This window comes from Lithobates pipiens, unplaced genomic scaffold (assembly GCF_037356315.1).
Source record: "Lithobates pipiens isolate NorthernLeopardFrog02 unplaced genomic scaffold, aLitPip1_a1.2 Scaffold_16, whole genome shotgun sequence".
Taxonomy (NCBI): domain Eukaryota; kingdom Metazoa; phylum Chordata; class Amphibia; order Anura; family Ranidae; genus Lithobates; species Lithobates pipiens.
This window is the reverse complement of record NW_027507748.1, coordinates 249,739,850-249,758,137: the sequence shown is the minus strand read 5'-3', so window position 1 is coordinate 249,758,137 and position 18,288 is coordinate 249,739,850. Positions and strand designations below refer to the sequence as shown.

The 18,288-nt window shown below is 45.7% G+C and overlaps 1 protein-coding gene across 19 annotated transcripts in view; it reads right to left on the bottom strand.

The window, feature by feature from the left end:
• Positions 1–18,288, bottom strand: part of NFASC (neurofascin) — a 259,426-nt gene that overhangs the window by 167,551 nt on the left and 73,587 nt on the right. For 2 of the 19 annotated variants that reach the window (XM_077481264.1, XM_077481265.1), the window contains exon 2: positions 11,403–11,460. The exons of the other annotated variants lie outside the window; for them this stretch is intronic. The gene's annotated coding sequence lies outside the window, so the exon portion shown is untranslated. The remainder of the gene's footprint in view (positions 1–11,402; positions 11,461–18,288) is intronic. 19 annotated transcript variants of the gene reach the window in all.

The window sequence follows — 18,288 nt, the reverse complement described above, 5'->3', positions numbered from 1 at the left end:
GGGAATACATTTATGGCAGTTTTATTTATTTATTTTACTTGTAATGGCGGCGATTTGCTATTTTTAACGGGACTGTAACATTGCGGTGGACAGATCGGACACTTCTGACACATTTTTGGGACCATTGATATTTATACAGCGATCAGTGCTATAAAAATGCACTAATTACTGTGTAAATGTCACTGGCAAGGAAGGGATTAACACTAGGGGACGATCAAGGTGTTAAATGTGTTCCCTGGGAGATGTTTCTAACTGTGGAGTGATGGGACTGACTGGAGGAGGGGAGAGAGAGATCGTTGTTCCTAATCACTAGGAACAGCAGATCTGTCTCTCCTCCCCTGTCAGAACCCTGGGGATCTGTCTGTTTACATTGACAGATTCCCATTCTGGCTCTCTATGGAGCAAAATTAAGCAGTTAATGACCTTCGTCTGTAGGGTTAAATATTGAGTTGGCCCACCCTCTGCAACCATAACAGCTTCAATTCTGGGAAGGCTGTCTACAAGGTTTAGGAGTGTGTCTATGGGAATGTTTAAGCATTCTTCCAAAAGCGCATTTGTGAGGTCAGCCACTGATGTTGCACGAGAAGGCCTGGCTCGCAGTCTCTGCTCTAATTCATTGAAAAAGGTGTTTGGGTTGAGGTCAGGACTCTGTGCAGGCAAGTCAAGTTCTTCCACCCCAAACTCGCTCGGGATTATGGTGTGGGGTTGTTTTTCAAGGTTTGGGCTTGGCCCCTTAGTTCCAGTGAAGGGAACTCTTAAGGCATCAGCATACCAAGACATTTTTGACAATTTCATGCTCCCAACTTTGTGGGAACAGTTTGGGGATGGCCCCTTCCTGTTCCAACATGACTGCGCAACAGTGCACAAAGCAAGGTCTTGAATATATATGGGCTGAATACCAGTGGTGGAATTATAGGGGTCGCTGAGATCGCCAAGGCGACCGGGCCCCATGCTGCAGGGGGCCCTTGAGGGCCCCCCTGTATATCTGAAGGGGCGGGCGACTGAGACCGAGCTCCTCGATCTTCGGCCGAAGTTTAATGGCACTGTGCGGGGAGCTTGGAGTCATCACACGGCTTATAACTAAAGTGAAAGCAGTGTGTGCTCTTTGTCTCCCCCTACAGTGCAGTACCCAGCAGGAAGAGGTAAGATAAAGCACTGCCTTTTTTTAAAAGACTTTATGTGTGTGTGTGTGCATTTGTGTGTGTGCATGTGTGTGTGTGTGCATTTGTGTATGTGTGTGCATGTGTATGTGCATGTGTGTAGATGGCGAGCGGGCGGGGGGGCACACTGGGGGCATTCAAGGGCACACTAGCAGCATTTGATGGCACACTGGCAGCATTTAATGGCACAATGGCTGCAATTGATGGCACAGTGGCAGCGTTTGATGGCACAGTGGCAGTATTTGAGGGTACAGTGGCAGCGTTAAATGTGCACAGTGGCAGCGTTAAATGGGCACAGTGGCTGCAATTGATGGCACAGTGGCAGTGTTTGATGGCACAGTGACAGCTTTTGATGGCACGGTGGCAGCGTTTGATGGCACAGTGGCTGCAATTGATGGCACAGTTGTAGCATTTGAGGGCACAGTGGCAGCGTTAAATGGGCACAGTGGCAGCGTTTGGCACAGTGGCTGCGAATTGATGGCACAGTGGCAGCGTTTGATGGCACAGTGGCAGTGTTTGATGGCACGGTGGCAGTGTTTGATGGCACAATGGCAGCTTTTGATGGCACAATGACAGCGTTTGATGGCACAGTGGCAGCGTTTGTTGGGTACAGTAGCAGCGTTTGGGCACAGTGGCTGCGATTGATGGCACAGTGGCTGCATTTGAGGGTACAGTGGCAGCGTTTGACGGCACAGTGGCTGCATTTGAGGGTACAGTGGCAGCGTTTGACGGCACAGTGGCTGCATTTGATGATTTTGTTTATAAAAATTATTGTGCCCCCCAAAAATTTTGAGCACCAGCCACTGCTGTTTAGATGTATGTATGCACATTTTATGTATCTGCGTTTAATCCTGCCCCCCCCCCCCCCCTCCCATATTAGAGCTGGGCGATTTTCTAAAAAAGAAAATTTGTCATTTAAAAAAAAAAAAAAAAATTCACAATTCGAATCCAGTTTTATTTTATGGACACCGCGCCAGTCCTGAGGAGCTTCGGGCAGGAGCTTTTAGGTGAGGCCGTGGCTTCGTCCTAGTCCGTGGGTCCGGCCTCGCGGACTAGGCCAAAGCCGCGGCCTCACCTAAAAACTCCTACCCGCAGCTCCTCAGGACCGGTGCGGTGAAAAAAAAAATATCTAAAAAAAACTATTTGCTGAAAATTTGAATCGATTTGACCTCTCAACTCGATTCAAGATTCAAATCGATTTTTTCCCCCAGCCCTACCCCATATGTGTACAATCAGAACTGTTTTTTTTTCTTGCTTGTTCAAAGTACCAGCAAAAAAATGCTATTCCTCTGAAAAGCAATCTGTGCTCAGATCGCTTTTCAGAGGCATTTGACAGCTGGTAAAGGGGCAATATGTTTCCTCCTGACCACCTGTTTTAACCCCTTAATGTGATTGCAAAGGTTTGCTTTTTTTTTTTTTAAATAACAAACATGTTATACTTACCTTCACTGTGCAGCTCGTTTTGCACAGAGTGGCCCCGAACCTTGTATTCTGGGGTCCCTCATGGCTCCTCCTCTTATCAGACAACCCCTTAGGAGAAGCGCTCTCCCGGGGGGGTTACCTTGCAGGTGCCCCCGACGCCTGCGTCATTGGATTTGATTAACAGCAGTGGGAGCCAATGGCTGAGCTGCTATCAATCTATCCAATCAGGAGCCGAGAACCCCGGGCAAAGGAAGAGCACATCTCCACCTGGTGAAGTTCCAGGGCTCAGGTAAGTAAAACGGGGGGGGGGCTGGGGTTCTGGTGACTGCCAGGTGTTTTTTCACCTTAATGCATAGGATGGATTAAGGTGAAAAAACACGAGGGTTTACAACCCCTTAAATGCATCATGCATACAATGCACACAGTTGCAGGGGGGTTGTAGTGCAGCCCCATTCACCTAGGGATGTACTTAAAGGGTGCCCTGACTGGAAAAAGGTTGAGAAACACTGACATAGAGGAACCCATCTCTCAATTTTCCTCCTGCAGCCGCTGAACGCCTGTGGGAGGGAGAGGAGGAGAAGCGGCGGCAAATGGAGAAATTGGTTCCTTTACATGCAGCCACCCACTTGCAACTGGGCCCTGTTGTTCCGCCACCAAACTCAGAGTAAAGGGCCCTGTCAGGGGGGCCCTTCATGGTTTCTTGCATCGGGGCCCTGAAGGTTCTAGTTACGCCACTGCTGAATACCCCCCTGTAGCAGAACTCCCGAACAGGGGAAAGGTTCTAAGCCAAACAGTGAGCCCCACTGAAGTATATGGGAGCCGAACAGGAAAAATCAAACGTGCCCACTTTGAAGGATTATATGCAAGTAATTGGCCATAAAAGGAGTATAGGGATCCAGGTACTGCCCTGGGGGACATGTATCAATGCAATTTTCTTTCAGGAGCAGTCATTTTAATTATACTTAAAGTGCAACAATAAAAATGAAAAATTCCTTTAAATATAGTGTCTGGAGGGATCCCCTTAGTCTGCCTGTAAAGTGGTGCATCTGTAGCATATACAGAACCTGCTGCAGCAAAAATGAAATTTCTGAAGAAAAAAACGAATCATATCCCATTCAAAACAACTCTCGGTCCACCGTGGAATATCAGGTACATGCGAATGAATATTGGGTACATAGTACTCCTACCCACTCACCACAAAAAGTGTAAAAAAGCAATAAAAACACACACACAGTTTTTGACAATTTGGGTAGTTTCTGTTACCATTATGATTTAAAATAAGTAAACACAGATGATTGATAATAAATGGCTTTAGCCAAACACTAACTATGAGTGAAAGAAATGTTTTTGTGTTATTCATATTCTCTGAAAAATGGCCAAGAAATAATAAATTCTGCCAGGGTATGTAAACTTATGAGCACAACTGTATTTCACCAACTTCCCTTGCAAAACAAACTGCCTATTTGTCTTTAGCAAATCAACCCAGCATGTGGTGGCGGAACAAGGCCTTCTAGCATCCAGGGTGAATATGCTACATAGAGCCATCCCTCGAGGATTCAAGGGGTTAGAGAAGTGTATGCATCACTAAATTTTATGCATTGGATTTGGCATGTGCTGCATTGATTACAACTCTTAGCCCTTGTACACACGGTCGGAGAATCCGTCAGAATGTGTCCTATCGGACCATGTTGTCGGATAATCCGACTGTGTGTGGTATGCATCGGACTGATTCCGTCGGAATATCCGTCGGACCCAATTTTCCAACTTGTTGGAAATATTTCCCAACCAACTGGTTCGATCGGACATACTCCGATCATGTGTAGAGAATTTTTATCGGACCAAGTGCCACGCATGCTCAGATCAAATTCCTACATCAAAGCTATTGGCTACTAGCCTGAACGTAGTCCCATCGTTACAAAATTACGTCATCACGTTCTGAATGATCGGATTTTTCGACAACTTAGTCCGACCGTGTGTATGCAACAGTTTCGGACAAGATCCGATGGACAAAATCCGACGGATTTGGTTGTCGAAATCTCCGACCGTGTGTACAGGGGCTTAGTGTGGAATAGGAAACTTGGAAATGATGACATGTTTTTTTTTTGTAAAATCTTTATTTTGAAACATTTTAACAGAAGACTACACTTGAGTACACATAAGACAGGTGTGTCAGGACCAATTACAAGTCAAATAAACTGTATGAAACAATTACACCTGTTGATCCTTTCCCGGGTGGCAGAGAGTTGGTGGTCTAAGTCGGACACATAAGTCTGGTGCTCAACTTCTAACTAACACCTGTAGTGTCTCTTGCATACCCATATCTAATCTGGTTTCCCTGAGCCAGGGCCCTGCCCCAGAGTGCCTCTAATTTCAAGGGAGGGGATAGGCCGATGCCCAATCCCCTTCCCCCCCAATATGCATGGGGTCGGGGAGGCATGGGGCCGCCCTCCCGACGGCTACCCAGGAGAGGGGGGCCAAATTGCCTCCATCTACCTCTCCCGGGCCTCCCCCGGGGGTGAAGCGGGCCCACAGCAATCCCACCGCCCAGGAGGGGCGGGTCTGTAAGGGCCCCTCCGGACAGAAGGATTCTGATGACATGTTTTTGATTTAAGCTTAGTTTACACTTGTGGTTGGGGAGCAGAAAAAAAATGAGTTTTTAACACCCCTACCGACACCCCCTAAATGGCAAAAGCAGCTGTATGGAGGTATACGAATGCCACGACAAAAGCATGTGCAATTTGTGTGATTGTGGCACACCGCTGAATCAGAACAATGCAGTCAGCATGGCAACCAAACAACTGCCATTTTTTTTCAGAAAAAAACGAAAACCTCAGCTTCCTTGTTTCAATGTCAGTGCAAACATCACCAATGAAGACACACGTTATAATAAAACACAGAAATAATCTTTACTGTGGAATTTCTTTGAAATGGTAGCAAATAGCAATGTAGCTGAACAGCAGACAAATATATCCCAAATAGATCAACGATATAATACTGACTGAGGATCAAAAGCTATAGAACTCTACTGTACTAACTGTCTGCTTTCAGGTGACTCCCCAAGATGAGTAACCCCAAGAGTGGAGGCAAACACTTTAACAATTGACAGATCACAATATAGCAGACACTGTAATGAATTGACCACCACTCTACTAAAATTGGGCTCTATGAGTCCAGGCAGAAGGAGAGCAGAGGAATGACTCTCTCTTATGTCAGACCTCCCCCTTCTGACTCCTGACCCCACAGGCCCACAAACTATAAATACTGCACCTAACTCAGTGGTTAATAGAGTACTTCTAAAGTCTAACTATCCCACTCTTGCACGACATATACTGAGCCCTGGGTGTATGTGTGTGCCTGTATGGCACCAGTAACTTCAGTCCCTTGGAAGAAGAGGCCTTGAATCTTCAGCTAGCCATTTTAGTTGGTGCACTTAGATGTCCTGTTTGGTAGAGTGAAAGTGCAGTATGCTGGTAGCATCCAGGTAACAAGGCGGACACTGTGACTATAAGCAATCACAGTGTCCACCTTTTTACCCGGATACTGTGAATAAATAAGGCAGTGTTAACACTGTAGGTGGAAGAAAGGAGATCACCCACTGAAAACACAGTAAGTGTGACCCAGGTTCTGGCAGGTGTGGGCAAAATAGGCAACATTGTCTGCATGCAGTGTCTCTGTTTCTTTGCAAATGGGCAAGTGCCCGATCACCAATTCTGCGGTCAAGGCCCAAGCGAAATGTCCTGGAACAGAAGAGGCCGACTGGCTACCTCACAACTGGAACACTTCACGCCATCTGTACAGGTGAGCCTGGAGAATGCACCTGGGATCCCCCTCTCAGGCAGACCAGCTGTGGATGTTTGGAAGGATGGAATGCCGACCCAGGAGGCAACACCTCTCCCCTGGGTCTGGTCTTCTCCTTGCCTCATGGCGTCTGCCCCAAATACCTGTCAGCCTCTCGGTCCCTTTTTCTCTTCCCCCCTGCTGCCTGCTGGGGTGTGTAGTCCTGTCCCTCAAGAAGGCTATGCGGCTGTTTTGTGATATGGACTACATGTCCCCAGATGCACCACTGCAGCACTCCTTGATTTTCATTGGTTCCCTCCCTCTGCCAATAGGGAAGCAGGAGAGGGAACAGAATAGGTGGCCGTTCTCCCTGCGAACGCTGCTAGCACACACTGCAGAGTGAGGTGGAGAGGGAGGGGGAGAACTCACCCACATGAGCTGTGTCTCCCTGAACCTGGGTTAGTCCTGGCGATGGCCAGCGGGAAGTGCAGGACCGCGGAGAACCCTCTACAATTACAAGCCCTCACTCTCTTCCCAAAATATACAGTATGCTATCAGTCTGTTTGATGTAAGCTATCCTCTGCTGCAATAAACTCACACACATAATAATCAGCTGTAGGACAGGGAAGCTGTTTCCTCTCTCCTTGCACTGACAGCAATAAAGGACTGAGGCTTGGCTGAGTTCCTCCATGCTGCTATTAACTTCCAAGATTGCTGTCACTCGGCTCTCTGCAACTTTGTCCTTCCACAGGACTCATGTAGCCTGGCTGTACTAGAAGGAGCCTGTGATTGCACTCATATTACTCACATTCACTCACATTACTGCTTCTGTGTCACTTGCAGTTGATGGCCAAAAAAAACAGGAGGGGGAAGTCTCCTCTCATTCTCCAGTTGAGGGAGATATTTTCAGTGGGTGATCTCCTTTCTTCTGCCCACAGTGTTAACGTTGCTTTGTTTATTTACAGTACAGTATATGTATTTGTGAGTTTTTTGCTGTTAAAGTGGTTGTTAAGCCACTACAATATAACCATACAATCCCCTCTGTAAAATAACTTGTGTCCTGGTGTCTCTGTCTCCCGGCACTCATGTGACTCCTTGGCTCTCTCCTCTCCCCGGCTGACAGCTACAGCCGGCAGAGAACTCCCGCAGATGTCAGCCGGGGAGCATGGAAGGAGAGAGAGCCGACGAGTCACGTGAGCATTGGGAGAAGCTCTGATATAAGGTAGGAATCTGTATCTTTTTATATAACAAAGACATTGGGGCACATAATGTTATTTTACAGAGGGGTATGTATGTTATAATATATTGTAATTATGATAGCATGCCCTCCAAACCCAATTTCTCTCTGCAATTCCCCAGCATGACTCTAACCCTGTCATGTAAGTAGTTAAAAGCTTACACCCCAAAGAATTTAATTCTGTTTTCTATAACATGCTATTTCTCCCTTTTTCAGCCAAATTAGCCTATGAGCTTAAATCGAGATGGGAGAGAGATGTCGGTGTAATGGAAGATGAGGAGTGGAGCCATGCTTTGGACACTTGTAACAGTGTCACCCAAACTATCAGATTGCCTCACTCAATTATACATACTTCATCACTCCTACCTGACTCCTCTTAGATTAGCCAGGTACAAAAGTAACCACAGTACCACATGTCCCATGTGCTCCCATTACGCGGGGTCATTTTACCACCTATTATGGACATGCCTAGCAATACAAGGCTTCTGGACCCAAGTTGTTCAATTTCTGCACCAAACTATGGGCTCCCCTTTAACACTGCACCCTAAACTGTCTCTAATGGGAATATTCCCTGAGCCAGATATGGACAAATTTACCAAGATCTTTCTGCATGAAACCCTATTTTCTGCTAGAAAAACCATTGCTAGCCAATGGATGAGGAATACACCACCTAAATTTAGTACATGGCTACAAGAAATAAACAATAATTTACCATACAATACAATATTTGTACATTCGTAGGGTTGCCCATCTAAATTTTAAGGCTACTTTCATACTGGGGTGGTGAGAGCATCAGCGGTAACGCAATGCTTTTTTTTAGCGGCGATTTACCATCGTTTTAGCAGCGCTTTTCGGCTTTGTGGGCGCTTCGGCAGTGCTGCCTATTGATTTCAATGGGCAGGGGGCATTTTAGGAATGGTGTATACACCACTCCTAAACCGCCCCAAAGATGCTGCTTGCAGGACTTTTTTAACATCCGGCAAGTGCACCGCTACAGTGTGAAAGCACTCAGGCTTTCACACTGGAGTGACAGGAGAGACACTGTACAGGCGCTATTTTTAGCGCTAAAACGCCTGTAAAGCGCCTCAGTGTGAAAGTGGCCTAACAAAATATGATGGCTTCAAGCCCCTGAAACTTGCACTTGATTGTAGCTTGCTTTATAAATGTTTAACTGACTTTCCATCACTGTCACCAGCAGAATTGATGTATCCATATATATACTTGTCAACCGTACAAGGCAAATGCTTAATAACCATTTGTTTTTGATGTGTCTCTCGTAATATCTTGTACTTATAAGGGATTAAAGACTCCCAAAGACATTTAGCCACTTTATTGTTAATGTGTACAAAGTACAGTCTTTGTATCCATTAATTTGTATAATTTTCAATAAAAGTTACTGTTTAAAGTAAAAAAAAAAAGGGAACTAACGCACTTCAATATACTACTGTAAAAATGCACTAATGCCCTTCAATATAATGCCATAAAAGTACCCTGACGCACTTCAATATACTGCAGTAAAAGTGCACTACCGCACTTCAATATACTGCAGTAAAAGTGCACTACCGCACTTCAATATACTGCAGTAAAAGTGCACAAATGCATTTCAATATACTGCAGTAAACGTGCACTAGTGCACTTCAATATACTACAGTAAATATGCACTAATGCACTTAAATATACTGCAGTAAAAGTACCCAGACAAACTTCAATATACTGCAGTAAAAGTACCCTGAAGAACTTCAAAATACTGCAGTAAAAGTACCCTAACGCACTTCAATATACTGCAGTAAAAGTGCTCTAATGCACATCAATACACTGCCGTAAAAGTACCCTGATGAACTTCAATACACTGCAGTAAGAGTACCCTGACAAACTTTAATATACTGCAGTAAAAGTAACACTGCAGTAAGAGTACACTGGCGAACTTTAATATACCGCAGTAAAAGTAAACTAACGCACTTCAATATACTGCAGGAAACATGCACTAATGCACTTCAATATATTGCAGTAAAAGTGGCCTAACACACTTCAATATACTGCAGTAAAAGTGCACTAATGCATTTTAATTTACTGCCGTAAAAGTTAACTGACACACTTGAATATACTGCAATAAAAGTACCCTGACGCAATTGAATATACTGCATTAAAAGTGCACGAATGCATTTCAATATACTGCAGTAAAAGCGCATGAATGCACTTCAATATACTTCAATGAAAGTACCCTGACGAACTTCAATATACTCATGCTCAGGCCTAACCGTTCTCTCAACACTAGTTATAATCCATCCCCTACTTTATCCAAAAAAAAAGGATTTAGATACACTTGAAGGCCAATTCAAATGGGGGGTAAGGGGGAGAGGGGGCAAAGCAGTCACATATCATTGTTTTGGCCAGCAAGGGATCTGCAATGGACATTTAGGTTGTACCCTACTAGGGAGGGTAATAATTTCCAATGGTTACATATTCCTGCCACAACAAATTTATATCAGTATGTACGTAAAGCACTTTAATTTCATTGAAATATGAAAAAAAAATCATGTACCCCTCGATATTATTTTCATACTAGTTAATACTATAAGCATAGTTCAGGTATGAGAAGTAGTTATAATAACTGTCATTAAGAAGATTTAGAACTAAAGAATTCCAGTTGACTGTGACAAAAACAGCAATTTATTTTTACTTGAGATGGTATTGGGACATCCTAATGTGTAAACCTCCTCAAGCATAGGATATAAAAAATGTAAGTTCTGTGATCGTAGACCTGGTTCTGGTCAGGAAGGAGACTTGGGTTCAGTAAGTATTGCAAGCTGTCAAATATATTTGTATACTAGATGGCCATATTAATTAGGAGAGGGCGTTGGACTGAGATGGAAGTACTACAGGTTGGAGACTTTGGGGTTGATTTACTGAAACTGAAGAGTACAAAATCTTGGGCAGCTCTGCATAGAAACCAATCAGCTTCCAGTTTGTTTTTTTTGTCAAAGATTAACTTAAAGGGATTGTAAATGTCTTTTTTTTATTTATTTTTAAATAACAAACATGTTATACTTACCTCCACTGTGCAGCTCGTTTTGCACAGAGTGGCCCCGAACCTGCTGTTCTGGGGTCCCCTTGGCGGCTGTCTCTGCCTTCTCCCGCAGGTACTTCTCACGTTCATGCAAGCTCCCTCGCATGGTGAGAAGCATCTGCGGGCACGCTCCCGTGATACAGCCGGCAGCTATAGCCGCTCCCAGTGCGCCACGTCATTGGATGTGATTGACAGCAGCGCGAGCCAATGGCTGCGCTGATTTCAATCCATCCACTCCAGCCAATCATTGGCCAGGCTGAGTGGCGGAAGAGGATGTCGGCGTTGAGCGCGGGACTTTTGAGGGGTCAGGTAAGTAAAATGGGGGGGGGGCTGGGGGTGTTGGCACTGTCAGATGTTTTTTCACCTTAATACATAGAATGCATTAAGGTGAAAAAACATTTACCTTTACAACCCCTTTAACAAGCTGAAGTTAGAAGATGATTGGCTACCATGCACAGCTGCACCACATTTTGCATTCTCCAGTTTTAGTAAATCAATCTCAGTGACATAAATCCAGGAGCTATTTTAAAACATAGAAAAACTATGAAATATTTTTTTTTCTTTTCTAAGCATATTGTGCATAATTATTTTAATATGTTTGGTTATTTCTACAAAGGATTATATATATTAAACATTTATTATGGGTAATTTTTTTAACAAAGCTTGTGAAATGAAATTGAAATTGAAAAAAACTATTTCAATAAAATCATTTTTTAAATCATTTATACAGTAAACTTACTCCAGACAAGGATTGTCAGCTCCTTAAGTTTTGTCAGTCTTGCAATCCGAATTTCAGTCTACAAAAAAGCACATAGGATTTGTCATTTTTTTAACATTCTGTATAATAACAGCTTATCTTAACAATAGGCATAAAAAATTCCTGACCCATTTCAAATAACAAAAAATATTTAGTTAAAAGGATGCTGGGACTGTGACATCATAATGGGCGGGGACATCATCCGGCGATGTCCCTATATAAGTCGCCGCACGCCGCATGCCTGTCATTGTGGCCAGAGACAGCGACGAGTCAACAGCTCAAGAAGAGAAGAACAGAAGGCCAGAAGACAGCGGAGACAGAAGACCGGGCCACCGCTTGTAAAAAAAAGAGCTAGAAGATGGCGTGGTGGCCTGGCAAGAAGAACCGAAGAGGGGGACAAGACCCCCGAAGTCGGAAGAAGAGGGCGGCAGGGAAGAAGAAAGCCGGGCTCCTCCGCTAGTAAAAGAGCTAGCAGAAGATAGCGGAGGAGTCCTGCGAGAAGACCCCCGAAGAGGGAAGAAGACCCCCGGAGCTGTGCAATAAACTATTCTAACCCTTGTGTGTTTTTTTTTATTTTTTTCACAGGTGAATGGGTAGGGGTACATTGTACCCCATACTAATTTACATAGGTTGGGGGGGCCGGGATCCGGGGGCTCCCTTATTAAAGGGGGCTCACGGATTCCGATAAGCCCCCCGCCTGCAGACCCCGACTACCAACGGCCAGGGTTGTTGGGAAGGGGCCCTTGTCCTCATCAACTTGGGGACAAGGGGCTTTGGGGTGGGAGGGTCGCACGGCTCCCCTTCCCCAAAGCACCCCCCATGTTGAGGGCACGCGGCCTGGTACGGCTCGGGGGGGTGCTCGCTCGTCCCCACCCCCTTTCCTGGCCGGCCGGGTAGCGTGCTCAGATAAGGGTCTGATGTGGACCTAGAGAGGGACCCCCACGCAGTTTTTTCGGCGTATGGATTCCCCTTTAAGTCCATACAAGGTGACGGGGCCAGCGATGCCTCCTTCGCTGGTCCCGGCTACCTGGAGCCGCGCTCAAAATGAACGGACTTTCCTCGGTGTGTGTGGGCGAGTCCGTTCATTTAAAAAATACGGCGGATAGTCCAGCGGTACGGCAGATAGTCCGCCGCAAAAGTACCATGTGTGGGCAGGTAGCTCGTTCGGAAAGTCCATCGGACAGTCTGGTGGTTTGTCCGCCAGACTAAGTCTGCCAGATTGTCTGATACGTGTGTACGCGGCATAAGTAGGCTAGGTGACATCCTTCCCCTTGCAGAAAAAAATCACCTTTTAATTTATCAAAAAGTAGGTTTCCCATACATGAAAAGTAACACAATGAATTTGGGACATCCCATTACTATTAGAAGCATTAAATTCTATGATGGGTATTTATCAAACCAGTCCTATTGTTTGTGGTTACTTCTGTTGCTTCTTCTTTTATTTCTTTATTTAATTTTAATTTAAAAATTTCCTTAAGTTAGGGAAATATTTATTTTCTGCCCCCAATTTTCTGAATTAATTATCCACTGAACATATCTGTGTGTTTAAATGTACCCTTTACCACTTCTAAGTTCTGCAAGAATTCTGAGGTTACATTTCATCAGTAAATAAGTGCTCGCAGTTGATGCCCAACAGAGAAAATAGGCTATTTTGAAGTTTGGCGTCATGAAGTTGATTAATGAAATTATGGGGTTTTCAAAGATGATGACTAACAGTCCAGAGCTACAAAAAGTATTGCCAGATTTTCAGACATAGCTATACATATAGACATATACTATAGACATAGTAGAGATGGGCCAAAGACGTCAGTGCCTACTCATCAGTGCAGCCCATCAGTGCCGCCCATCCATGCCCATCAGAGCCACCTGTCCTTGCCACCTATCATTGCCTATCAGTGCCACCTATAAGGGAGCTAAACAGGAAAAATCGAAAGTCCCCATTTTGAAGGTTTATATACAAGTAATTGGCCATAAAAGGAGTATGGGGGTCCGAGTACTGCCCAGGGGGACATGTATCAATGCAACAATAAAAAAAAAAAAATTATTGTTTTTTCAGGAGCAGTGATTTTAATGATGCATAAAGTGCACCAAGAAAAATGAAAAACTCCTTTATATATAGTGCCTGGCGGTCTCTTTAGTCTGCCTGTAAAGTGGCACATCTGTAGCAGGCATAGAACAAGCTGCAGCAAAAATTGAATTTCTAAAGAAAATTAAATATAAATTGACTCGCAATGATTCACTCGTCTGGTGTGGATTTTAAGGGGAACCCCACGCCAACATTTCTTAACTACCTCTCCCCTCGTTCTGGAGCACGGCCATATGACGTCGCCCCAATCTCGTAGCTCTCACGTGCCCGCAGAGCGCAGCGATCGCTGTTGAACTGTGTCCCTAGGAACAGCGTGACCCCAATCTTGGTATAGAGCTGATGACACGGCTCTTTACCCATGTGATTGGCTGTGATTGGTCACACTGTAAATACGAAAGTGCAGTTTATTGGCTATCCTCGCCTCACAGTGACAACGTGTGAGGTGAGGAGAGCCGATCAGCGGCTGTACAGATAATCATCAGTTATCAGTGCAGCCCCAGCATTGCCCATCAGTGACACCAACCAGTGGCCATCAGTGACATCAATCAATACCCATCAGTGACACCAATCAGTGCTGCCTCTCACTGCCCATTAGTGCTGCCTTTCAGTGCCCATCAGTGCAGCCCATCAGTGCCGCCCATCCGTGCCCATCAGAGCCGCCTATCTGTGCCACCTATCATTGCCCATCAGTGCCACCTATCAGTGCAGCATATTAAAGTGGTTGTAAACCTACTAACAAAAAAAAAAGCTGCAAGACAAAGGCATAATGAGCTAGTATGCTTAGCATCCTAGCTCATTATGAATTACTTACCTTAGATCGAAGCTCCCGCAGCAGTTCTTGTACACCGCTCTGGCCAGTGACATCGCTACCGGAGTTACTTCCCGGTATCACAGGCTCCATCGATGTAACTGGCCAGAGCCACGATGACGTCACTCCCGTGCACGTGGCGTTGCTTCAGTGCGCATGTGCCAATGACGTCAGCACATGCAGATACAGGGGATATCTTCTAAACCAGGTTATCCGGGGTAGCTACAGGTAAGCTTTATTATAGGCTTACGTGTAGTAAAAAGTGGTTGTAAAGGGTTTACAACCACTTTAACGCCTCCTCATCAGTGCCACCTAATCAGTGCCCATCAGTGCTACCTCATCAGCACACATCAGTGAAGGAGAAAAATTACTTATTTACAAAATTTTCTGACAGAAGCTAAGAAAAACTTTTTTGTTTTTTCATTTTTGAAAGTTTTTTTAGTAAAAAATAAAAAAGCCAGTGGTGATTAAATACTACCAAAAGAAAGCTCTATTTGTGGGAAAAAAATGGCAGTGTTGCATGACCGCACAATTCTCATTCAAAGTGTGAATGCTGAAAATAGGCCTGTGTAGGAAGGGGGTGAAAGTGCCCAGTATTGAAGTGGTTAAAAAAACAGCACGGTCTCCCCCAAAATCCATACCAGACCCTTCTCTGAGCACGCATGCCTGCCAGCTTTGTTGATGGGGAAAAGGGTCTCTTCCCCACAACCCCGGGCTGTGGTTGTGGGGGTCTAGATCCAGATCCTCCCCCCTATGAATGAGTATAGGGTATTATGTACCCCTACCCATTTACCAAAAAGTGTCAAAAAGTAATAAAAATATAGAGAATGTTTTTGACAATCCCTTAATTTAAAAAATAAATAAACAGTGTCCCTCCGAAGTCAATCCATTGTTAATCACGCTGCCCAAATTCACCCAAAAAACGAAAACAAAGAAAAATAATGCTCCGCCTTTATTGATGACCGACTGCCGAATGCCTCCTCTGCTTTTTGCCAGTTCTTATATAGGTAAGGGCGGGGCCACCTGGTGGACGTGGACACTGAATTCAGAATACAGTAGGCAAGCGTAATTAAAGGTTGGTAAGTGAATATGACCAGGTAAAATAAGCTTATAATGTATCATTTCAGCAACATTTTTTAAAACACGTGTGGGCAGCATGTTGGGAGTCGCAGTCTGTGATGTGCTTACCCAGACCCGCAAGTAGCAGGTAATGTAGCAAGGTCTTGGGTACAGGGGTGCCAGAGGCTTTTTTTAGTCATGGATCGCAGTGATTGCTGAGGTGTCCCCCTCCCCATGTTGCACAGTTCAGGCAAGCAATGTCTTCATAACACCATTGATAAGCTATGCCCTTACCCCTCTATATTAATTTGATCTTTGTGTAAAGTTGCTACATCCTGTTGTGGAGTTATTGCCCTGCTTAGTTCTGGACCCGTTCCTTAACCACTTGCCGACCGCCGCACGACGATATACGTCGGCAGAATGGCACGGGCAGGCATATGGGCGTATATATAAGTCCCTGCCTGCCCGCGGGTGGGGGGCCCGATCGGGCCCCCCCCCGGTGCCTGCGGCGGTCGGCATTCCTTCGAGAGCGATCCGGGATGAGGGGGCGGCCATTCATTCATGGCCACCCCCTCGCGATCGCTCTCGACGAATGGAAATCCTCCGTGACATCACTTCCTCTCCTGTAATGTAAACACAGGAGAGGAAGTGATGTATTCTCTCCTCCGTGTCGGTATTTTTCGTTCCGGCACCGAGGAGAGAGGTTCGGTGAGTTGCACCAACACACCACACATACAGTAGAACATGCCAGGCACACTCACACCCCCCCTTTACCCCCCGATCACCCCCCAATTACCCCTGCCCCCCGAGTCACAGTGACACCAATTGCTTTTTTTTTTTTTTTTTTTTTGCATTGGTGTCATTTGTGACTGTAATAACTGTTGGGGCAGTTAGGGTTAGCCCCCTTTAGTTCTAAGGTACCCCCCTAACCCCCCCCAATAAAGGTTTAACCCCGTGATCACCCCCCGTCGCCAGTGTCACTAAGGCTGGGTTCACATTGCAGCGGTTTGAGAACGGATGTGATTCGCACCGCACTGCAGTGCAAATCACATCCGATCTCTGTGCGATTCGAGTTCAGCCATACAGATAGTATGGCTGAATTCGTGTCGCACCCGCCGCACCCGCCGCAAACTCGCACGGGACCCTTTTTTTGGTCCGCAGCAGAATCGGATCGCATGGGTGTTCACACCATGCGATCCGAGTTTGCAGATCGCACTGCGATATGCGAACTGATCTGGGGGTGTCATTAACATTTCACTGACACTCCCAGCAGTTCGCATAGGGCAGTGTGAACTGCCGCCGGGAGGCATGCGATGCGGGAACCTGCCGCGGATTCGTGGCGTTCCCGCATCGCTCCAGTGTGAACCCAGCCTAATAAGCGATCATTTTTCTGATCGCTGTATTAGTGTCACAGGTGACGCTAGTTAGGCAGGTAGGTATTTAGGTTCGCCGCAACTTTTTATAGCGCCAGGGACCCCCATATACTACCGCATAAAGCCCCCTGATTGCCCCCTAGTTAACCCTTTCACCAGTGATCACTATATAACTGTTACAGGTGACGCTGGTTGGTTAGTTATTTTTTTATAGTTTCAGGGCACCCGCCATTTATTACCTAATAAAGGTTTAACCCCCTGATCACCCGGCGGGTGTCATTTGTGACTGTAATAACTGTTAGGGCAGTTAGGGTTAGCCCCCTTTAGTTCTAAGGTACCCCCCTAACCCCCCCAATAAAGGTTTAACCCCGTGATCACCCCCCGTCGCCAGTGTCACTAAGGCTGGGTTCACATTGCAGCGGTTTATGAGAACGGATGTGATTCGCACCGCACTGCAGTGCAAATCACATCCGATCTCTGTGCGATTCGAGTTCAGCCATACAGATAGTATGGCTGAATTCGTGTCGCACCCGCCGCACCCGCCGCAAACTCGCACGGGACCCTTTTTTTGGTCCGCAGCAGAATCAGATCGCATGGGTGTTCACACCATGCGATCCGAGTTTGCAGATCGCACTGCGATATGCGAACTGATCTGGGGGTGTCATTAACATTTCACTGACACTCCCAGCAGTTCGCATAGGGCAGTGTGAACTGCCGCCGGGAGGCATGTGATGCGGGAACCCGCCGCGCATTCGTGGCGTTCCCACATCGCTCCAGTGTGAACCCAGCCTAATAAGCGATCGTTTTTCTGATCACTGTATTAGTGTCACAGGTGACGCTAGTTAGGCAGGTAGGTATTTAGGTTCGCCGCAGCTTTTTATAGCGCCAGGGACCCCCATATACTACCGCATAAAGCCCCCTGATTGCCCCCTAGTTAACCCTTTCACCAGTGATCACCATATAACTGTTACAGGTGACGCTGGTTGGTTAGTTATTTTTTTTATAGTTTCAGGGCACCCGCCATTTATTACCTAATCTCACTAGTGTACCCCTAAATTTAGGGGTGTCTACTTTCCAAAATGGGGTCATTTGGGGGGGTTTGTGCCATCTTGGCATTTTATGGCCTTCAAAACTGTAACGCCCTTAGAAAGCCTGAAGGCGGTGCTTGGTTTTCGGGGCCCCGTGCGCCGCTAGGCTCCCAAAAAGTCCCACATATGTGGTATCCCCGTACTCAGGAGAAGCAGCAGAATTTATTTTGGGGTGTCATTTCACATATGCCCATGGCATGCGTGAGCAATATATCATTAAGTGACAACTTTGTGAAAAAAAAAAAAAAAAAAAAAGTTTGTAATTTTCCCGCAACTTGTGGCAAAATATAAAATATTCCATGGACTCAACATGCCTCTCAGCAAATAGCTTGGGGTGTCTACTTTCTAAAATGGGGTCATTTGTGGGGGTTTTGTGCCATCTTGGCATTTTATGGCCTTCAAAACTGTAATAGGTAGTGAGGAGTGAAGTCAAATATTTATGCCCTTAGAAAAC